Source organism: Dipodomys merriami, unplaced genomic scaffold, assembly GCF_024711535.1.
Source record: "Dipodomys merriami isolate MVZ:Mamm:240054 unplaced genomic scaffold, mDipMer1.0.p SCAF_88, whole genome shotgun sequence".
NCBI classification, from domain to species: Eukaryota; Metazoa; Chordata; class Mammalia; order Rodentia; family Heteromyidae; genus Dipodomys; species Dipodomys merriami.
In genome coordinates this window covers 5,287,593-5,305,923 of record NW_027206490.1, presented here as the reverse complement: position 1 = coordinate 5,305,923, position 18,331 = coordinate 5,287,593, and the positions used below count along the sequence as shown (strand labels likewise).

General features: G+C 35.9%; 1 pseudogene; it reads left to right on the top strand.

Moving 5' to 3' along the window:
• Positions 1 to 18,331, top strand: part of LOC138820412 (leucine-rich repeat-containing protein 14B-like) — a 79,364-nt pseudogene that overhangs the window by 36,538 nt on the left and 24,495 nt on the right.

Below are 18,331 nucleotides of genomic sequence, written 5' to 3'. Positions count from 1 at the left end.
AGAGAGCCCGGGTCCTAACCAAAAGAGACCTTGAGCTTGGATTTCCTAGCCTTCAGAAAAAATGCTATTATTTCATAAAAAGCAACAAAAAAGGCATTCAAAGTTCATAAATGATAGGATATTTTTATCAGTAGGGATTGTATTTTATTTCTAAGAACAAGTTCCTGCTGTGGTGTCATATCTAAACTCCTAGACTATAGTTCCAAGTCTGGAAACCTAGCACTACGTTTATTTTCAATGAGTCACTTGTTCCCTTCATTGCATTTATCAATGGTAACAACAGGAAAACTCTGGAACATTATGGGATAGATGGTGGAACTAGTTTTGTTGCATTTTTGAGGTAGGAGTCACATAAAAATGATTCAGAACAAGTCCACAAACAGTCATAAAGTCTTGAGAAATAACATTGTCTGCTTTTTTTCTTTTTTTTATATTGAGTTTGTTAAAGCTGACAACACTGCCTTGTATTTTTCAATTAACACTTACATGGAAGAAAACCTTGCAAGTGAAAATTTACAAAAAGCCTTCCCCCCAAATGGTTGAAATATTCTAATAGCAGCAGAGGAAGACTCTGAATCATAGAAGGCATCTGATCCTTGAGACAAGAAAAAAAAAAATTGGCAGACAAGAGCTAAATAATATGACGAATCTTGTTTACCTTGAAACAGCAGAGAATGAAGTAATTTATCTAGAAATACATGAAGTACTTGCAGACCCAGTTTACTACTCTTATTAGAGACCATAATGTAATATACTACCATAAAAAATCTAATAGACATAGTCTTGTTATTCTAACGCTAGACATCTAGGACAAACAGAAGTTCCAAGAATCTGAAGCCTATTTAAAATGCAGTCCAAATGACAGCCATGTTCTATAGAAAGTGGGTTCAAAGCCAAAGGAGGAAGAGCACTGTGACTGTGAGCATTACAGGCAGGTAATGGAAGAGAATGCCAAAAGAAAATGCCAAAAAAAGCAGGAACCTGAATACGTTTTGTTCATGGACTGTCTAAAATGCAACAGGCTCAAACTTAATTTTGGAAGCCATAAACATCAATTGCTGGTTGCATTTGCAAGAATTCTGTCCCGGCAATCTGAGGATGACATTTTTTGTTGAAAGTGACATTCTTTCAGAAGAATAAACAGATGTTATAGACTATTAAGAATGTTAACAGATGTTATAGATGTTAAGGATTAAGAAGACAATGATCTCGTTTTCTTATTGTGAAAATACTGTACAGAGGGGTTACAATTACATGGGCAAGATAATGAGTACATTTCTTACTAAGCATTGTAGCTTCCTCCTTTGTTTCCCTTTCCTATCCCTTCACATCCTCTCCCCACCACCCCGCCACCTCCACCGAATTCACCGCTCCCTATACCCCCATCACCAAAGTTGTAAAGTTAATTTTTCGATATAATGACTTGTACATTTCATTGTTGCAATGGGTCAAACTGTATCTCTATTTAAACGATTTATTTGTTCCCTTCCCTTCCACAAATTATACCAACATCAAATACAGTGAAAGCAGGGGTTATAGTATGGGGGAGTGACATACAAAGCAACAAAGAAATCATCTTACAAATATGTTAGAAACAATCACATGAAAGAAAAAAATTGAATATATATCTTAGGTTTCATTGCCCTAACATCAACATAACTGACCTTTTCTGCTTCACTCAGACATATACTAGTTATTGCAAATAAGGGAAACTATGGGACCTTTGTTTCTTTGTGCCTAGATTACTTCACTTAATGTAATTTTTTCCAAGTCTTTCCATTTCCTAACAAATGAGGCAATGTCATTCTTTCTGATGGAGGCAGAGAATTCAATTGTGTATATATATGGCATTTTCTTGATCCATTCAGCTACTGAGGGGCATCTGGGTTGGTTCCATATCTTAGCAATGGTAAATAATGCTGAAATAAACATAGTCGTGCTGATAGCTTTAGTGTGGTCTTGTTGGTGATCATTTGGGTAAATGCCCAAAAGTGGGACTGCTGGGTCATAGGGGAGCTCTATGTGGAGTCTTTTGAGGAATATCCATACTGCTTTCCAAAGTGGTTGAACAAGTTTACACTCCAATCAACAATGCAGTAAGGTTCCCATCTGTCCACATCCCCTCCAGCATCTGTTGTTATTAGAGTTCTTGGTTATAGCCATTCTAACTGGGGTGCGGTGATATCTCAATGTTGTTTTGATTTGCATTTCTTTTATGGCTAGAGAGGTTGAACTTTTCTTCCTGTGTCTATTGGAAATCCTCTTTCCTCTTCAGAGCTGTTTCTCTTTAAGTCTTCAGCCCACTTATTTATTAGGCAGTTGTTTCTTTGAAGATTTGTTGTTGGGGGATTTAATTTTTTGATTTCAAGCTATATTTTAGATATGAGACCCTTGTCTGTTGTGTGGCTAGTGAAGGTCTTCTCCCAAACCGGGGGTTTCTATTGATCTTGCTAGCTATGTCCTTTGCCATACAGAAGCTCTGCAATTTCATACAACCCCATTTGTCCAATCTTTCTTTTATTTGTTGAGTTTCTGGGTCTCTATTAAGAAAATTTCTGCCTGTGCCAAGGAGACCTAGGGTTTGTCCTCTATTCCATCCAGAAATGTTTTCAGAGTGTCTGCTTTAACTCTGAGGTCTTTGATCCATTTGGAATTGATTCTCGGGCCGGGTGATATATAAGTATCTAGCTTTAGTTTTCTACAAGTAGTTAACCATTTTTTTTCCAGCACCATTTACTGAAGTGGCTGTCTTTCTTCCATTCTATTTTTTTTAGCTCCCTTATCGAAGATTAGATGGCTATAGGTCTGTAGGTTCATTTCTGGCTTTTCAATTCTATTCCATTGATCCTGAGGTCTGTTCTTGTGCCAATACCAAGCTGTTTGTACTACTATGGCTTTGTAGTAGAGTTTGAAATTTGGTATTGATATTCCTCCAGCAGTGTTCTTTCCGTTGAGGAGCGTTTTTGCTATTCGGGGTCTTTTATTGTTCCATATGAATTTTTGGATTGCCTCTTCTATTTCCTTGAAGAGTGAGGTTGGAATTTTGATAGGTATTGCATTGAATTTGTAGATAGCCTTGGGAAGTATTGCCATTTTCATGATGTTGATCTTTCCAATCCAGTGGCATGGGAGTTTTTTTTAGCACTTTCTAGGTTCTGTTTTGATTTCCTTTTTCAGGTTTTTAAAGTTCTCATCATAGAGGTCCTTAATTTCTTTGGTTAAGTTAATTCCTAGGTAATTTATTTTTTGTGGGGCTATTACTAATGGAGTTGCATTCCTAATTTCAGCCACACTTTTCTCATTGTTGGCATACAGAAAAGCCATTGATTTTTGAGGGTTAGTTTTATACCCTGCTATTTTGCCAAACTTTTGAATAAGTTTGAGTAATTTGGTAGTGGAATCTGTGTGATTCTTTAAATACAAGATCATGTCACCTGCAAAAAGGGAGAGTTTAACTTATTCTTTCTCTATTTAGATCCCATTTATATTTGCATCTTGTCTTATTGCTGTATCTAGGCATTCTAATAGTAGTTTGAAGAGACGTGGAGCGAGTGGAATTCCTTGTTTTGTTCCAGAGTTAAGACGAAATTGCTTTAGTTTTTCACCATTAAGTATAATGCTGGCTGTAGGTTTGTCATATACAGCCTTTACTGTATTGAGGAATGTTCCATGGATTCCTAATTTTTCCAGAACCTTCATCATAAAGGGGTGTTGGCTCTTGTCAAATGGTTTTTCTGCATCTATTGAGGTAACGTTGTGGTTGTTATGCTTTCTTTTGTTTATGTGATGAATTATATTAATTGATGTGCCTATATTGAACCAGCTTTGCATCCCTGAAATGAATCCTGTTTCATAGTATGATTTTTTGGATGAATTGTTGATGTCGATTGGCCAAAATATTGTTGAGAAGTTTTGCATCAATGTTCATCAAAGAAAACTGCCTATAGTTCTCTTTTTTTGATGAGTCCCTGCCTGGTATGGGGATGAGGGTATGATGGCATCATAGAATGAGTTTGGTAGTGAGCTTTCTTTTTCAATTTCATTGAAGTGTTGGGGCAGTATTGGTGTGAGCTCTGCTTGGTGTGAATTCTGCTGAAAACCATCTGGTTATGGGTTTTTCTTAGCTGGGAAGTTTCTTATTGTTGTTTCTATTTCAATGCTTGATATGGGCCTGTTAAGATGGTTTAAATCTTCTTGGCTTTCTTTTGGCATGTCAATATTCGCTAGAAAAAGATCCATTTCTGACAAGTTGTCGCACTTATTAGCATAAAGTTTTGAGAAGTATTCCCTTATAATATTCTGAATCTTGGTTGTTTCTGTGGTGATGTTTCTGGGTGGGTTCTCTTCTTTTTCTGATAAGATTTGATAAGGATCTGTAAATTTTGTTAATTTTTTCGAAGAACCACCTCTTTGTTATGTTGATCCTATATATGTTTTTTTTCTAATCCTAATTTATTTTATTCTGATTTAATTTTAATTATTTCTTTCCATCTACTGGATTGGGGTTTATCTTGCTGCTCTTTTTCAAGGAGGTTCAGATGTGTCATTAAACTGTTAGTTTCAGATCTCTCCAATTTGTTGATGTAGGAACGAAGAGCTATAAACTTGCCTCTGAGTACTGCCTTTGCTGTGTCCCATAGGTGCTGTTAATTTTTGTGTTCATTTTTGTTCAATATCTTGAACCTTTGAATTTCGTTTCTAATCTCTTCCATGACCCACTCGTGATTCAGCAGTGTGTTGTTCTGCCTCCATGTGTTACAGGACTTTGGTGGTTTTTGGTGTTGAGTTCTAATTTTATACCCTTGTGGTCTGAGAGAATCCAAGGTATAATTTCAAGGTTTCTGAATTTGGACAAGTTTTCTTTCTGACCCAAAAAGTGGTCTATTTTAGAAAATATTCCATATGCTGCTGAGACAAATGTGTATTTGGATGCTGCCTGAATGAAATATAAGGTAGATGTCTGTTAAATCTAGTTGACATATGCAGTTATTTAGATTTGTGGTTTCTCTGTTGAGTTTTTGCCGAGTTAATCTATCTAGTGGGGAGCGTGGTGTGTTAAAATCCCCAATTAATATCTTTGGATCTATGTGGGATTTGAGGGAAAGTAGTGGCTAACTATTGGTGCTCCGTTGTTCGGTGAATAGAGATTTAGAATTGTAATATCCTCCTGAAAGAGAGATCCATTAATTTGTATGTAGTGACATATTTTATCCCTTCTCAATAATTTTAATTTGAAGTCTATTTTATCTGATATTAGGATTGCAACTCCCGCCTGTTTATGGGGGCCGTTTGCTTGGTAGAATTTGTTCCAGCCTTTCTTCTTGAAAATGTGTTTGTTTTTATGGGCAAGGTGTGACTCCTGAAGGCAGCTGATAGAAGGATCTTGATTTTTAATCCAACTAGACAGTCTAGGTCGCTTAATTGGAGAGTTAAGTCCTTCAACGTTGAGAGATAGGAATGAGAGGTATTTGGGAGTTTGTGCCATGTTATCCACCTTCTTGTGTGCTGCAGCAACTGGGTTCTTCCTATGATTCTTGGATTCTCAGTTTAGGGGCGATTTCTTGGCCTTTATTGCGGAGTTGCTGGTTTTCTATGTGTAGGACATCTTTAAGAATTTTTGTAGGACTGGTTTGTTGGATATATATTGTTTCAATTTTTCTTTGCTATGGAAGGTTTTTGTTTGACCTTTGGTTATGAAGGAGAGTTTAGCTGGATACAGTATTCTTGGTTGATAATTGTTTGTCTTTAGGCCATGGCATACATCATTCCAGGCTCTTCTTGCTTTAATTGTGTCTGCTGAGAAATCTCAGGTGATTCTGACTGATTTCCCTTTATATATGATTAATATTTTCTCCTTGACAGCTTTAAGGATCTTTTCCTTGGTCTGAATTGATCCTGTGTGGATTATACTGTGATGGTGGGATGTCCTATTCTGGTCTTGTCTATTTGGAGTTCTAAAAGCTAATTGTATCTGAATAGGCCTATTTTTTTGCATGTTTGGGAAGTTCTCTGCTAAGATTTTGTTAAAAAATTTCCTAGACCATTAACTTCTGTCTCTAAGTGCTCCTCTACACCCATTATTCTCAGATTAGGCCTTCTGATGGTGTCTGCCAAGTTTTGGATAGATCTATCATATTTCATGGATTTGTCTTGTACGGTTGTATGTTCTTTCTCTATAATATCTAGGCTGTCTTCAATCCCTGATATTCGATCTTCTGCATGGTCTAGCCTACTATCAAGACTTTCAACTTTGTTTTTATATTTCTTTTCCTTCTATTTGGTCGGCTTTGATGGCTTCAAATTCTTTGTTGGGGCTTTGTTTTACATCTTGTATGAACTTTACTTCCTTAATTTGGTGTTCAGTGTTTATTCTCAAATCACTTAGTTGATTGGTTATGGTTTCCTTGACTCCCATTCCTTCTGTTGTTTTCCATTCAGCATTCCCTTTGTGGACTCCCTGACTTCTTTCAGCTCTCTATTCATGGATTCCATGAATGTCTTTAGTGATCTTTGTGTATTCTCATCCTGCTCTCTCTATTCCTTTATTACTCTTTGATTAGCTTCCTCAGTTCATGCAATTCCTGTAGTTCTCTTTCAGTGTTCTGAGTATTCTCACAGCATTCCTGACTTTCTCTTTGTCTGTCCTCAGCCAGCTGATGCAATTCCTGTCTCTTTGACTGATCTCAGCCTGTTCACGCCATTCCTTTATTTCTCTTTGAGTGTTCTCAAGCTGCTCATGCAATTCCTGTATCAATCTTTGAGTAGCTTCCTCAAGCTCATGATATTCCAGTATTTATCTTTGGTTTGCCTCCTCTCTCCTTATCACGTTCACACTGTGTCTTTTGCAGGTTTTAATCTTTTCATTTACCATGTTTACCAGTAGTGTATGTAGAGCTTTATGGGAGCTCTCCTCTGGATAATTCATTGTCTGTTCTGTCCCCTGATTTTCATGAGTGGGACTTGAGATACCAGGACTTGCCTTTTTTCTTTTGTTTTTCCGTCTTCTTCTGCCCATTTGGGATGAAAGTAACACCAGTTTTGTGCTAGAATACCATCTTAATGCAAGCATCAACCAAAGTGTGTAGTTGAACAGTCAAAAGTCTGCAGATACAATCTAGTTCAACAGATATATTTATTCAACATTAAACAACTGTGTATTAATGGACTACGAACAGCAAAGAAGAATTTGGCAAACCAGAAATTATTAGGTTTAGGGTAAGATGTGGGTAAAAATAGGAATAGAGGGCTGTGGAAAGATAAAGGGAGTGTTGAATTAACTAAGTCTTACTCTCAAAGAGGGAAATAGATTGGATAGAATGATAGTAGAGAAAGAGAAAAAAAGAAGAAAAAGAAAAAAGAGAGAAGAAAAACAAGAATTATAATTAAAAAGTGAAACACTTTAAAATTCTGCAAAATTAGAAATGTAATATACCGAGAAGAACGGGGATAGGATGAGAAAGGTGGAGGGATAGGAAGAAGACCTGAAAACCTAAAAAATAAAAATGCTTAAAATAGTATATAGGTATAAAGAGGTAGTACTGCTATTAAGGAATTTAAGTCTAATCAACCACGGGTATATTTGAGGGTGAGCAGAACAGCAATTAAATCACGCAAAAATGAACAAAAGAGAAGAGAATGTGAAAAGAATGAGAAAGAAAGAAAATAAAGGATCAAAACATTAGTAAACCTATATGAACAAAAACACCCACACACATATTCCCCTAAAATAAAAATTATGAGGAAGAAAAAAAAGTTTAATAGAAAACAATTTTTAAGTTAAAAATTAAAAATTAAGAAAAGTTAAAAAAGTTTTTTTTTAAAACAGGTACAATAAAAGAGTTCTTTGATATTTTTGAGGGGCATGGGAAGATCCTGTATGTCCCTTGTGTCCATAACCAGTCTCTTGTTGGAGTCTCTGATCTGATTATGGTGTTTGATTTTCCTGTGGATTGATTGGTTTCTTAAGTCAGTTTGTTTGGGTAAGCAGAAAATTGCTCTGCTTTATCCAAGATTTTGTGATCCTCCTCCTAGGGTAGTTCTCTGGGAGGAGATCTGCTTTGAGTATCACAAAAGAGGGAGATGGCTGTTTCCTCTATTTTGGAGATGCTTTGATGAGGCTAGGTTCTGGGTAGAGTTGAGGCCTTTCAGCAAACTGTAGCTTTTCCCTGAGGGGCTAGCTTCTGAGACACTCACAGAGCCCACCCTGGAGCCATTCTCATGCTTTATGTTTACTGAATTTCCATTGATTGTCAAGGCTGCTGTAGGAAGGGGCTGTCTCTGGCTCTATTTAACCAGTGAACAAAACCACTCCTGTATGGGTGGAGCTTTTTCTGCCTGGGCTGGGTGAATTTTCCCTGGGTGTTGCTGAGCCTGCCAAGTCAGGTTAGGTTCCTGTGACCTGCTAAATCAATCTTTTGTTTTCTTCCAAGTCCTGAGTTGGAGCTAGCTGCCCAGCCAGCCTTTTGTCAGTATCAAAGATGGAGATCTCTGGTAGTGGGGATGGGGAGGGGTGGCCTTCCCTCCTCTGCTCCCTGAGAAGGAGTGAGGATGTCATGCTTCTACTCACGCCAGAGTCTTGGTTCCTGGGTTGTCTCTCTTCTGAGATCTGCAGGATGAAGATGTCTTCTCCTTGTCAGTTCTTGCTGGTGTTGAGTAGAATCTGCATGCCCACTGCGTCTGGCACCTAGGTCCCATACTCGCTGTGTTGCAAGTATGGTGGCTACGGACGCTGCCACCTCTGCCGTCACTGCAGCTGCGGCTTCTGGCATTTGCTCAGGTCTGTTTCCTTCCTTGGATTTTCCCTCTCTGGCCAAAGTCTCTGTACTGTAGTGGCACACTTGGTGTGATTCCTTGGCTTAAGACTGTTCACTGGAACACTAAACCTGCTTTACATGCGAGAGCTTGTTTAGCCTCCAGCTTCTCCTCTGCCATCTACCCAGAACCACTGAAGACAATGATCTCTTTCTGAACAGACATCTCCTGGTTGATATATTATTGGGAAAAATAAATGAAATCTTCATATTCAATTTGTAGAATACCTGAAATGTCAAATGCACAGAACTTCAGACTGCAGTTATATAACAGAATTCTTTCAAAAAAAAAAGATGTGACTAGCTATGTAAAAATAATTTTTAAATTAAAATTAATTAATTAAAATATGAACATTTAGTCCTGTAATCATTATCTTTATTGTCTCAGGAGATACATTGCTCTAGGGCATATCTCAATGACGTCTGTCTTAAGTAGTGTCCTGATCAGATTTATTCACCAAGAGGTATGTATTGCAAATACAATTGTTTCATTACGAAAATGATTATGTGAATGTACATTACACAAACACACAACCTCCTCTATTTTAAACAGCAAATAATCAAATCAACTTATATCAGTCATGACAAATGTGAAGTGTCATGATTCCTTTTCAATATGCAAATGAAAGATCCTAGAATTCTAAAAAGTTCATAAAATCCTGAACAAAGAAAGCATCTTAAAATAAACATAGTGTGTTTCAATTTTCATAGGATGGATTTTTTTCTTCTTTAATAAAAAATATAACATAAAGCTTTAAATTTCTGAATACTAATTTTGACAGGATTTTTAAATGCCAAGTAAGTGCTAAATAATTCAAAAATTCACTAAGGTCCTTTTGTTCATCTAATGAAAATCTTATGAATCTTTTGAAAGTTTAGAAACAAATATTTTTCTGAGCATCTAACCATTGATTACAGATGTGAGTATATCGTTATTTATTTAGTTTATTTTTTAATTTTTATTTTTGTCAGTCATGGGGCTTGAATTCTGGGCTTGGGATGCTGTCCCTCAGCTCTTCAGCTCAAGGAGAGTGCTCTACCACATGAGCCACAACGCCACTTCCAGTTTTCTAGTGGTTAATTGGAGATGAGTCTCATAGACTTTCCTGCCCGGGCTGGCTTTGAACTGTGATCCTCAGATCGCAGCCAGCTCATTTGCTAGGATTACAGGCGTGAGCCACTGGCGCCCAGCAGATTTGAGTATTTCTATACAACATTGCAATTATAATTTAACATAACTGATTCTTTTAATACATCAAATCTTTGCACAGCAAAGGTCCCACAAATTCAATGACTTACAAAATGTGTTACGAAGTATACAATTAAATTTATTAAAACATATCAGCACCATGTGTTAACATTTTATGATTTTACACCAGACTAAGACCAGAGCTACACTATAAGACTTACTCTCTTCATCATGTTTGGACTTATTTTGACATCTTCCAAGGTTTGTGATAGTCTCACCACATCAGTAAAGGATGACAGTTTGTGGCAGATTGTTTATTGTTTAAACCAAATGACTTATTTTCTTCTTTAAACTTGGATTCAACTATAAACTTTAGCAATCCATATTTTTAAATATGTTTCTCTTCTATGTAACTTGATGGCACAACTTACCAAAAAGTGAAACTTTTAAGAATTATTGTAACATTTTCCAGACAAAAGTATAGCGAAGTATAACATTTCTAACACCCATTCACTACCTGAAACCCCCATCAACATGTTTCCAAAATTATTTTATTTCTTCCTACTCTCTTTCTCCTTGAATATTTTAAAGCAATAGCAAAATCATGTTATTCCATGTTTTAACATTTCAAGATGTCTCTGACAAAGGAGTATTATCACAGCTACCCAAATTAGTGAGTCTTTGTTATATTTCAATTAGGAGCCCATTTCCAAATTATCATTACCATTGTTTTATTTCATTTTGTTTTGGGAAATAAGCATAAAAATCAATCTGCTGATATTTATTGGTCTTTCTTTTTTGTTTGTTTGCTTATTCTGGAATTTGAATCCAGGGTTTTATAGTTGCTCGGCAGGTGATCTCCTACTTGAGACATGTCCCAAGCCCTTCTTTTGCCTTCGTTATTTTTTGGAGAGAGTCACCCGTTTCCATTTTCTCTCGGGGCCTGCCTTGGACCATCATTTTTGTATCTATGCTTCTTGTATATCTGAGTTTATCTTGTATTGCTCCTATTTGTTGGTCTTTTAAGTTGTCTTAAAATCTCATGCTCTTTCTTTCACTCTCTTCCTTTATGTTTTTAGCTTATTATAGAAATTAGTCAATTATTTTCTTGAATATCTGCAAATGCACGTGGTTATTTCCTCCTATGGCAATTGACTTGTACTAAAGTATTTCCCATTGATTGGAAATGAGCACTAAATACTGAAGTGAATCAGATTCATTATTTGAAGGAGAAAGTGCTCTTAAGGATAAATAATAGGAGGTGCTATTGCTTTAGTAATATATTATGCCAGAAGTTACTGGTGCTGAGACCATCAGTGAATTCAAGGATTTGCCAACTTGATTCCTTTCATTGTAAAGCTCTACATCAAGATTTTAGCTAAAAGTTCTGGCATATATTGATCATCATTACTTAGTGTTTAAATATGACTTTTTTTTATCCTTCACAATTAACTAACTGGAATCTTTCTGTATTCCTTTATAATTTATTTCTTTATAGTTATCTGAAATAACATTTGTAAGTAAATATAGGATAATTGCTTAACTTTTTTTAAAGTTACTAATAGTTAAAATAATGAGTTGATGTTTTAACAATGACATACATATTTCAATGAGTTTGGTATGTGATTTTCATTTTTGTTCCTCTGCCTCCTTTTAAGTACCAACAGAAGCAACTTATATTACATTGCAATTTTATTCTTTTTAGTTTTACTTTATTTTCCTTTTGTGCACTTTTATTATTATTATAAAGTGATGTATGGAGATGTTACAGTTAAGTCAGCTAAACATGTTTTGAACAATATCATTACCTTCTGGTTTTCTGGTGGTTAGCCAGAGATCAGAGTCCTACCCTGGCTGACTTCAAACCTGAGATCTCAACCTCCTGAATAGCTAGGATTATAGGCATGAGCCACTGGCACCTAGATTTTTGCATCCTATTTTTGACATAACCTCATTAGTTTTTGTTTCTTGCTTTCTGATACAAAAATACATCAGATGTTCATACTGAAAGAATACTTCCTGTCCTACACAAAGAACCAACCATTTTCCCAAGGAGCTCTGGTTCCATTTAGGAGCACATTTTTATATGACAATTTGGAATTCTCCATGTTCATTGCATCTGATTTGTCATACTCCCAAGCCTTAAAAACAGCTGCATTTTTCCTTAGAGGGGAAAATAGCAATCATGAATTCTGCCTAATATTTCTAACTTAAGTTTAAATACACAAGGTTTTTACTTCAACATCTTTGAATTTCTCTCCTCAGCTTTCTCCTCTTCTTTCATCTCTGTCTCTGAAAATATTTCTTACTAATAGTATTAAAACATTTATTTGCCTTTTATGTATCCAGAATAACATCACAAATATTACAAACATGACTACAAAAGTGACCACAATTCAAAATATCTTTGTGGTTCAGGGTCTACAACTAAAATGATGCATTCCACAGTCAGTTACACTAATCATTTTATCTGCATAGTTATGTTGTAAGTTGTACTTTTAAATGATGACAAGGTTAACCATAATCCATTGTGCATCTTAAGATATCGACCTGTATTGTTAATATTGTTACACTTCTATATGTTTATTATTATTTTTTAATATTATTAAGATCTTCTAGAGTTGTCTCCAAGGTGGTAGAGAAAAACTGAGTTATCATCATTAATACTTTCTTGGGTCATTTGAGTCCTTTTTCATCTTGAACACAACCTGTCATCCTTCGTTATGATGTGCAATTGCTGATGCTCAATTCTCTGAACTGTTGTGACCACCTGGTGTAAACACTAGGCTTTGGTGTAATTTTGGTTTAAGTGCTATTTTTACTGAGACCATCTTAGTATTTTCATATGTTCGGATAAAAATAAGTAACTATATATACTTCCTAAATGGGCAGCATTATACTGAAATCAATTAATATTCTACAGTAATTTTTTCCTTCTTTCTACTCTATCTTACTCTTCTATCCCCCTCCTTAGACATGAACTCCTTCTCAATCCTAGTTTTGAAAGAGCAGAGATAAAGGATCGAAGATAAAAGATAGAAGATAAAGGATAGAGATCAAAACAAGCAGAAATCCAGTTGCTACTATAGTGACAGAGATGAAAATATAATGTTTTTCACTGATTAATACTGATTTCATTTCCCAAGTTAAAATTTTTCATGGCAAGCCTTGCCTTTGTTATAAAACATCGTTACTTTGACAAGATTTTCTCCTACATTGACAAAAGTTGTTAATGAATACCTTATGGTGACAAGGTAACAATACTGACAGAGGCTATATCTTTGATCAAAAGGACTGAATTTTTCTAAGAATACCTTCCCTCTCATCTAACAATTATTAGACACTTACATGTCAAGCACTGGGCTTAGAGATAAGAGTACAAAATTAAGAAAGCTGACGGTAAATAATTTAGATATTTTCCTGTCAGAAATTTGGACAATTAAAAAGGGCATGTTCTGATATTTATAATTCTATAAAGGTCATAAAAGAAGGTATCTTGGGTATTGAAAATTGATTCTTATTCAGGACAGGGAAATGAATGTATTTTTGCAATGTTTAGGAACATTCTTACTTTGCCTCATCTTTTTATAAACCTCATTAACTCTAGAAGAAATATAATGCCTCCTGACAAACTAAATTCCCAATCAAAAAAGCAGTATATGACTCCAATTAGCATTTTAAATATAAAATTCTTTCAAAAGTTTTCTCTCTACTTGAGAATTTTGTGAGTGGTTTTCAGAAATTGATGAGAAATGTGTTTGAGAGTGTGTAATTTGCAGGACCACTATATGTTTTAGAGTATATTTGTGTGGATTAATTTCACCTATTTCTCCTCACTTGTTTGTAATCAGTATGGAAATTTCCAGGAACTGAGAACTTCAAAAGCCATAAACATTCACTTTCCCACTCTAGATTTCTACTCAACATTACTGATTCAATGTCTAGTAGAAATGATTACCACTGTCACCTGCTAAATGCAGACAAAGCTTTTGGGCTTTTAGGTCATGATCCTTTGGAGATAATATAAACAGATGAAAGAATAATTTGCTCCTTTTTCCCTCCTGGTAATAGACATATCCAACCCAAAATTTCTTCATATTCCCTTGTTTTTCTTTTGTAGCAAAAACTCTTGCTATGAAATCTAAACATCTTAAATTTTGGCATATGCAATATTTAATTGTTAACTACAAGCACCATATTGTAAACCAATCTCCAGAACATACTTATCCAACATAAAGTTTTTTTGTTACTGGGCACCAGTGGCTCATGCCTGTAATATTTGCTACTCAGGAGGCTGAGATCTAAAGATCTTCGTACGAAGTGAGCCCTGGCAAGAAAGCCCATAGAACTCATCTCTAATTAAGTACTAAGAAATTTGGAATTGGAGATGTGGCTCAAATGGTAGAGCATTAAACTTGAGCAAAATAGCATCCAGGCCTTGAGTTAAAGTCCCAGGATAGTCACAAGAAAAAAAATCCCAATCATTATTCTCATCAAGCAACTTTCCACTTTCCCCTTCCCCTCAGTTGTTGGAAACCACCACTATGTTCCCTGTCTCTGTAGGTTTGATCATTATAGATACCTCAAAGAAGCCAAATCTCGTAGGCATTCTTCTGTGACTGGCTTATTTCACTTAACATAAAGTCCTCCAGTTCACACCTTTTGGGGAAAGTAGCAGAACTTATTTTTTTATTGTAAAGATACTCTACAGAGGGGCTATGGTTACATGAATAAGGTAATGAATACATTTCCTATGGAGCATTGTTACTTATTCTTTGTTTTTCCCCTACTATTCCTTCCTTCCCCATCTCCCGAACTCCTCCCTCTCCCCGACACCGAAGTTGTACAGAGTTGTAAAGTTCATTTTCAACAAAGTGTCTTGTACATCTCATTGTTACAATGGGTCAAACTGTATCCTTGTTTCAGCACTTTGTTATTTCCCTTCCACTCCCCACATTAGAAGATGCAGAGCACTGAAATCAAATAGAGTTTCAACAGGGGTTATACCATGATGGGAAGAACATACAAAAAAATCACCTAGTAAATTAAAAACAACAGTGAGAAAGAAAAAACCACTTTTGTCCCCATCTTGGGGTTAATTTCACTTAGGGTCATCTTCTATGGCCACAGGTGCATAGCTTTTGACCTTTTCTGTAGCAGAATTTTTTAGGGCTCATTTATATCCCTTTGTATGTACATACTGTACTTTCTGCATTCATCTATTGGGGAATGCTTGGTTTGGTTCATTATATTGGCTATTGTGAATAATTTTGCAAAAAATATGAAATATTGATGTCTATTTGGGATCCTGATTTTATTTTATTTATGTATTTATTTATTTATATATTTTTATTGTGAAAATACTGTACAGAGGGTTACAATTACATGGGAAAGATAATGAGTACATTTCTTTTCTTTTCTTTTCTTTTGGGGGGGTGTCCAGTCAAGCTCAAGGCTAGAACTCTACCACTTGAACCAGAGCACCACTTCCATTTTTTTTTCTTTTTGCTTATGTGGTGCTGAGGAATCGAACCCAGGGCCTCATGCTTGGAAGGTAAGCGCTCTACCACTGAGCCACCTTCCCAGCCCATGAGTACATTTTTTATCAAGCATTGTAGCCTCTTGTAGCCTCCTCCTTTGTTTCCCCTTCCCATCCCTTCACATCCTACCCTTTCCCTCGCACCCAATCCTCCTCCCACTCCCCCGCACCAAGTTTGTAAAGTTCGTTTTAGACATAACGATTTGTACATCTCATTGTTGCAATGGGTCCACCTGTATCCCTATTTAAACAATTTGTTTTCCCCTTCCCCTACACAAATTATACCGACATCAAGTACAGTGAAAGCAGGGTTATACTGTAGTGGAGGGACATACATAGCAACAAAGAAATAATCTTATAAATGTGTTAGAAAAAATCGCATGAAAGAAAAAAAACATTTGAATACATATCTTAGTGTTCATTTCCCTAACATCACCTTATCTGACCTTTTCTGCTTGACTCAGACATATACTAGATATTGCAAATAAGGGAAACCATGGGACCTATGTTTCTTTGGGCCGGCATTACTTCTCTTAATATAATTTGTTCCAATATTTCCATTTCCTAACAAATGGGGCAATGCCATTCTTTCTGATGGAGGCAGAGAATTCCATTGTGTATATATACCACATTTTCTTGAACCATTCATCTACTGAGGGGCATCGGGGTTGGTTCCAGATCTTAGCTATGGTAAATAATGCTGCAATAAACATAGCTGTGCTGGTAGCTTTAGTGTGGTGTTGTTCATAAACATTTGGGTAAATGCCCAAAAGTGGGATTGCTGGGTCATAGGGGAGTTCTCTGTGGAGTCTTTTGAGAAATCTCCATACTGCTTTCCAAAGTGGTTGAACAAGTTTACACTCCCACCAACAATGACTTAAGGTTCCCTTCTGTCTACATCCCCTCCAGCATCTGTTATTATTAGACTTCTTGATTTTAGCCATTCTAACTGTAGTGTGGTGGTATCTCAATGTTGTTTTGATTTGCATTTCTTTTTGGGGGGGTCTGGTCGTGGGGCCTGAACTCTGAGCCTGGGCGCTGTCCCTCAGCTCTTCAGCTCAAGGCTTGCGTTCTACCACTTGAACCACAGCACCACCTCCGGCTTTTTTTTCTTTTTGCTTATGTGGTGCTGAGGAATCGAACTCCGGGCCTCATACATGCAAGGCAAGCGCTCTACCACTGAGCAACCTTCCCAGCTCCTGCATTTCTTTATGGCTAGGGAGGTTAAGCATTTCTTCATGTGTCTATTGGCCATCCTTCTTTCCTCTTCAGAGAAGTTTCTCTTTAAGTCTTTAGCCCACTTGTTTCTTTGAAGATTTGTTGTTGGGGGATTTAATTTTTTTGAGTTCAATGTATGTTTTAGATATGAGACCCTTGACCGATGTATGGCTAGTGAAGATTTCTCCCAATACGTCGGTATTCTATTGATCTTGCTAGCTATGTCCTTTGCCATGGAGAAGCTCTTCAATTTCATGCAATCCCATTTGTCCAACCTTTCTTTGATTTGTTGTGTTTCTGGATCTCTATTAAAAAAATTTCGGCCTGTGCAACGGAGACCTAGGGTTTATTTCTACTCCATCCTGTAATGTTTTCAGAGTGTCTGCTTTGACTCCAAGGTCTTTGATGGGATCCTGATTTTAATCTATTAGATATATATCCAAATGTAGAATTACTAATCATATAGAAGTTTTATTTTTAGTTTTATGAGGCATCTTCATACTGGTTTCCATAGTTATTGCACTATTTTGAATTACCCTCAAGAGAGCACAAAGGTTCTGAGATCTAGGTTCTGAATTCTCTATCTGATTGAAAATAGTTGTTTTTACTCCTCTCATCTGTTTTCTTATCTTTTTTTATAATAGCCATCTTAACAGCAATAATATCTTAAGATAATTTTACTTGCCTTCCCTGATAATGATGGCGAACATACTCTCAAAGACTAATGATGATGATTTGTATGACTTGTTTGGATAAACATCTGTTTAAACTGACATTAAAAATAGTTCACACATATAGATTGCTTCTTTTTATTTCTCATACAGGGAATATTTAAAGCAGAATAATTTGAGACTCAGGAGAGTCATAAAAGTTTACATTGCCTTCCTGGACTCTGAAATGGGGGAAATACTACAAATTTTGCATAAAAATCCCTTGAGTTTTTCTTTGTTCCCAAAATAGTAAGTGAAAAGAATTTCAACAGCATGCTGGTAAGAGCTATGAGTCAATTATGAATGGTATACATAATGGATAATAGCTTTTCCTGAAAACCCATATAATGGTCATGGACAATATTAGCACAAAGCAAGTGAAAACTTTTGGATACTGTAAATCATTCGGAGCAAAGCCTCAGTGATGTTCTCATTTATTTATTTTATTTTTCTTAGGTTTCTATGGGAAACTTTACCAAAAGAGAATATTTTGTTTTATTTTAAAATAGAATGTTAACCATTTGTTTATTTATGCAAACCAAAAATGTTTGATAGATTTCTGAACCCTGAATAAAATATAATTTCATCATTATTCATCTCCTAAAAAAGTCAAAATCACTAGAGACAACATTCCAAAATCTTTTGCAAATGTGCATTTGAGAAGAAAATTATTTCTCATCTCTCAAATAAAAAGGCTTAAATTATTTATTTTAGAAGTGAAATCCCAGGCAATACACATCTTATGGCATTTAATATTTCACAAAGTCTGGCTAAATTTTTAATTCAACTAAGTTTTATTTTCATATGTTTCACGGTTTTTCTTAAAAGAGAATATTTAAAAACATACAAAACACAAAAACATGCA